The sequence below is a fragment of the Talpa occidentalis genome, unplaced genomic scaffold (assembly GCF_014898055.3).
Source record: "Talpa occidentalis isolate TD23 unplaced genomic scaffold, MPIMG_talOcc4v2.1 talOcc4.3, whole genome shotgun sequence".
NCBI classification, from domain to species: domain Eukaryota; kingdom Metazoa; phylum Chordata; class Mammalia; order Eulipotyphla; family Talpidae; genus Talpa; species Talpa occidentalis.
The window spans coordinates 63,702,889-63,708,343 of record NW_023603184.1 but is presented as its reverse complement, the minus strand read 5'-3'; the positions used below and the strand labels follow the sequence as shown (position 1 = coordinate 63,708,343).

The 5,455-nt window shown below is 45.6% G+C and overlaps 1 non-coding gene across 1 annotated transcript; it reads left to right on the top strand.

Moving 5' to 3' along the window:
- The first annotated feature begins 5,004 nt into the window (after positions 1-5,004).
- On the top strand, positions 5,005-5,156 carry LOC119256427 (small nucleolar RNA SNORA62/SNORA6 family). The gene has a single exon (XR_005127762.1). It is a non-coding gene; the product is annotated as a small nucleolar RNA SNORA62/SNORA6 family (small nucleolar RNA).
- Positions 5,157-5,455: the final 299 nt, after the last annotated feature.

The following is a 5,455-nucleotide window of genomic DNA, read 5'->3' as shown; positions in this document are numbered from 1 at the left end:
AAAGAAAAGAAAACACACACAGAAACCTACATCCCCAACCCAGTACGTTTTTGGTGTTTGTCTTTCTTTGTGCTCTGTCTTTTGCACAGAAAGTCAGCGCTTAAAGAGCCGGATCCTTCTCCTCTATCCATGCCACAACCTCATTTCAGTGCCTTTTTTGAGAACAGGAACAGTGTGCTAGTTCTGAAGAGGATAGCGTCCTCGCAGTGCAATGGCTGAGTCTTAATTTTGATAAACCATCAGATTACTTCCCCCCCAAATGTGCAGCTGTTGCCCTTCCCCAAGCAGGGGTGAGAGCACCCTATTCAATCCTGCACAGTTAACCTTTTCAGTAGTTGCCATCAGGAGGGCTCTCATAGACTCTGGCGGACGTTCGAGCTGTCATTACCCTGGCTGAAAAGGTGCTCATAGATTTATGAGCCATTTGCACTTTTCCTGTGAATTACTTATTCACAATCTTTGTTCATATTTCTCCTGGTATTCATGGCTGGCAGAATAATGCTCCCCTCCCCTGCACCAATTGTCTAGTAATTCCCAGAACCTTTGAATGTGTTAGGCTACATGGCAAAGGGGAATTACAGATGCAGATGAAAGTAAGGTTGCTAATCAGCCAATCATCCCTCATTATCCACGTGGGTCCAGTGATATCACGGGGGTCCTTCTAAGTGGGAAAGAGAGGCAGAGAGAGAGATCCAGAGAGATGGCAACATGACAAGCATTTGGCCTGACAGTGGTAGCTTTAAAATGGAGCAAGGGCCCTAGATTCAAGGAATATAGGCAGCCTCTGGAATCTGAGACAAGCAAGGAAAGAGATTGTCCCTAGGACATCCGGGAAGAACACAAACCTGCTTCCACCTGCCAACACTTTTATTTTTGCCCATTGTGACCTATTTTGGACTTCTGGCCTCTAGATCTAGTGTTCTAAGAGATTAATTGTTAGAGCAGTGATAAGAAATTAGTAGTCTGTTTGAATTTTCATGTTAGAGATTTTAACCTTTTATCTTCTTACGTTTGGGCCTCCCTGGTGGCGCAAGGGGTTAAGTCTCAGCACTATGAAGCTATCAGCAGCCAGGGAGGTGACCCACATGGCGCAGCAGACCTCTCCTGCCTCACGCGCTGCTCCCCTCAGCAGTGTATTTCAGTCAATTCACCTGTTCTGCTCCCCACTCTGTCTCTGGTGAATCCTCTAACTGCACCCCCACCTCCGTACCTCTGGCCTACATCCCAGCTCTTGTATGCATAAATAAATAAATAAATAAATAAATAAATAAATAAATAAATAAATGTCTTCTTACGGTCATGCTACCCTCATCTTGACTTTAGAATGATATGTCTTATAATATCCTTCTCCCTTGAGCCCTCACAGGCAGTTCAGATTTCATTTTGGTATTTCCAGCTGGGAGGTACATCATAAATATGGAAGGAAGGAAGGAACAGATGTACTATGGGGATATCTCTGTAATCGATCATCCATGCATCTTTCCCATCAGAATCCCCAGATAATGAGGAAGTCAAGTATTGTGTAATTTCTTAGTCCTATCCCCCCATCTTAGCCTGGAGACAAGTCTGATCACATATTTCCCAGTTCATTTGCTCCCCACACTTCACTTCCTGAGTGAAGGCTGGACTCAGAAGAACACAGGGGCTGCATAGATGTCATGGCTATGGGAGGCCAACACAGGGAGAGTGAGGAGCCTTCCCAAATCCCCAAGCATTCTGGCATGTCACAGGCTGTAGCAGGACAAGAATGGAGTCGCTCTGACCTACTGGTAGAACTGGAGTGGTCCCAAGCCCGGGTCAGAGCAAAGAGGATGACAGCACAACAGAAGTCCACATGGAAAGGTGACAAAGCAGGACCAGGTGGTCCAGTCCACTGCAGTCTTAGGAGACTGTGAAAGAAATCCTGCCCTGAATTGGTGCCCCTGGAGCAACTGAAATAAAATGTCCTCATAGAACAATCAGAGCTAAAGAGAAATCAAGTCAAACTGTTAACAAAAATAGTTGCATCTCTTATATGCTCACTTTTTTTTTTTTTTTTTTTTTTTTGCCCACTTCACACATTTGAAAGAAATTACACTGAGAAAGGAACTCAGGGGAAATAAATTCTTCGCTGGGAATGGTCAGACCGGGTGGTTTCTGAGTAGAAGCAGTGTTGGAAGGGGGCAGAGGCGCTATCTCCAGGTGCTTAAATTTAGCAGGGTGATACCTCAAGACCCAAATATTCCCTTTGAAGGAATATACCTGCCTAGGACTGGTTCAGGGAGCGAGAGCCCAGCAGTGGAGGGGTCTGTGAGCAAGATGCTGCAGTCCCACCTCTGCAGTAAATGGCTGCTTCAGCCTCACGGTGAGGGTATCAAGGAAGACCAGGGCTGAGAAAGGGCTTTGGAGATCATGAAATCCCACATTCACCAAAGGGGTCTGGGTCTATCCAGCATCAGGCAGCTTCTATTATATCAAGTACACTCAGGAAAGTGGGTGCAGAAATGGAGTGCTGCTAAGTTCGTGGTCAAAACTTGAGCAACTATTCATGCATGTATTTTGGCCCTTTTCAGATTTTCAGGGTCTCCATTTGCAGAAGATGGTACTTGGACTGCGCTGTGCCCTCTGGCTGTGCACAACAAAACTGCTATAAAACAATGAGGGGAAAACTGCAGACCACCACACACAGTAGGACCATTGGTGCAGTGGAAAGTGTAGGAAAAACTTGAAATGAACTTTGTTTAGAGCGATAACAGGGCTGTATGGCCCACAAGAGGGAGGAGTGTGGCCTCCCTGGTGGCGCAGGGGTTAAAATTTCAGCACTATGAAGCTATCACCAGCCACTGAAGCATGAATTTGATCCCTCCCTCTCCCCCTTTTCGCTGCCCCCCCTCCACCAGGGAGCTGATCTACATGGCGCAGCAGACCCCTCAGCAGTGTATTTAAGTAGATCTGCCTATTCTGTTCCCCACTCTGTCTCTGGTGAATCCTCTCACCCCTCGACACCTCAGGCCTATACCCCAGTTCTTGTATGCATGAATAAATAAAAATAAATCTTTAAAAAAAAATAAAAAGGGAGGCGTGGCTGCTGCAGAGTCCCCTAGAGCTACTGATTTGGACTCATGCTGACATTGGGGCCCCTAAGACATAACACTGACCTGGATGGGGGTGGGTGCACGAACAGGTGCCCAAGTTGGAAGGTACATTCTGGAAAGCCTCAAAGGTGAAGACACAGAGCAGGGACCTCTAGCTTGAGTCTGAGGCTCCTAACACAGAACAGTTGTAGCCTGAATCATGTCAGAACTCCTGGACTTCTGTGTGGAAGAGGCTATGGCTTGAAGCCCAGGCTGAGATGTCAAAACACCTGCCACCCCCTAACCCAGGTTGAGATATCTAAAATACTTATCCCCCACTCCCACCACACACACACAAAGAAACACTTGAGCACACTAGAGCCTGAACACCTACTAACCGTGCAGGTGGACCTGTCAGGATAAGAATCGATGCTTAGGAAGAAAAGAACAACTCCCAGCCTGGAGACACTGAGACCAAGGAGCTGGCACAGAGGAGGGATCACTGTGGATTCTAACCACACAACCCTGGTACCCACAGCACGGTAGGAAGTTCAGACTCCTGAGTTCAGAGTGAAGCTGCCTGGATGAGGGATAGACCCAGACCCCTTTGGTGAATGTAGGATTTCATGACCTCTGAAGCCCTTTCTCAGCCCTGGTCTTCCTTGATACCCTCATTGGAAGGGATCCTCTGGTGCTCACGACCCTGGTCCTCTTTTATACCTACTACACTTTGCCAATACCACCCCCCCCACTACTTCAACAGTTGCAAAGACAGTAGCTGAAAATACATCCCTATTAACTACTTAAAAATTGAAAATGAGGTGACAGAAGGACATATCACAAATGCCAGAGCAAAAATATCCCCAAAGGAGCCCCAATTTAGTGGAATTGTGGAGCATGACGGAAAGGGAATTCAGAACAATAGTTCTGATGATGCTGATGGAACACAAAATAACAATGGAGGGTATAAAAGAGGCAGAATAAAGATAAGGGAAATATGAGGTAGATACAGTTAGAAATAATGGAGCTAAGAAACACCAAGCCTACTTTAAAAAATACAATTGAGGGCCTCCCTGGTGGTGCAGGCGGTTGAGCACAGCGCTGTGAAGCTATCCGCAGCCTTAGCAGCACTGGTTCAATCCCAGCCCGCCAGCCGAGGGTCCCACATGGCACAGCAGACCTCTCCTGTCGCGCCCGCTGCTCCCCTCAGCAGTGTATTTCGTCAGTCTGCCTGTTCTATTCTGCTCCCTGCTCTGTCTCTGGTGAATCCTGTCACCTTCCTGTGCATCTGGCCTGTACCCCGGTTCTTGTATAAATAAATAAAAAAAAATCTTAAAAAATAAATAAATACAATAAAAAATACAATTGAGGGGCTTCATAGTAGACCAACAGGAGCAATGGAAAGGAGAGTTCAAAAACACAATTTGGAGAATATAGGAATAGAACAAGATAGATAAAAAAGAATTTTAAAAAATGAAAATGTAATCCTCTAGGATGACTTAAAGAGAAATAATATTTGTATTATGGGGATCCCAGAAAGAGGAGACAAATTATAAAAGGCTTATTTAAAGAAATAACCGGGCCTCCCCTAGTGGCACAGGCGCTTGAGTGCAATGCTGTGAAGCTGTCTGCAGCCTCTGCAGTGCCGGTTCAAACCCGACCCGCTGGCGAGAATCCCACATGGCACGGCAGACCTCTCCTGTCTCGCCTGCTGCTCCCCTCAGCAGTGTATTTCAGTCAGTCTGCCTGTTCTGTTCCCCACTCTGTCTCTGGTGGATCCTCTCACCCTCCCGCACATCTGGCCTGTACCTCAGCTCTTGTATAAATAAATCTTTTTTAAAAATTAAAAAATAAAGAAATAACCACTGAAAATAATCATCTTGATTTCAGAAATGAACCAAAAATTGTGATCCATGAGGCCCACAGAGTCCCCAACAAATTAATATCAGAGACTGCTCATTGTTAGAGCTTGGAGTTGAGACCACTGGTTGGCCAATGAACTCACAAGCATAGGTAGAGTGCTACATGAGGGGCAAATCTTTCAACAACACAAGGGTCTCTAGGCCCTTTGAGTAGCATTTGATAGCAATCCTTAACACAAGTTAAAAAAAAAAAATCAGAGAAACATCCACCAAGACACACAGTAATAAGGCTGTTGAAAATCAGTGACAAGGACAGAACATTAAAAATGTCAAGGGAAAATAAGGGTAACCTATAAAGGAACACCAATCAGACCACCAACAGACTTTTCAGCAGAAACTTTACAAGCAGGAAGGGATTGGAAAGAGATATTTAAAGTACTTAAAGAAAAGACAACCAGCCTGGAATCCTTTACCCAGCAAGATCAACAATCAACAGAGAAGGAAGAATAAGGAGCTCCACAGAAAAGCAAAAACTAGGGG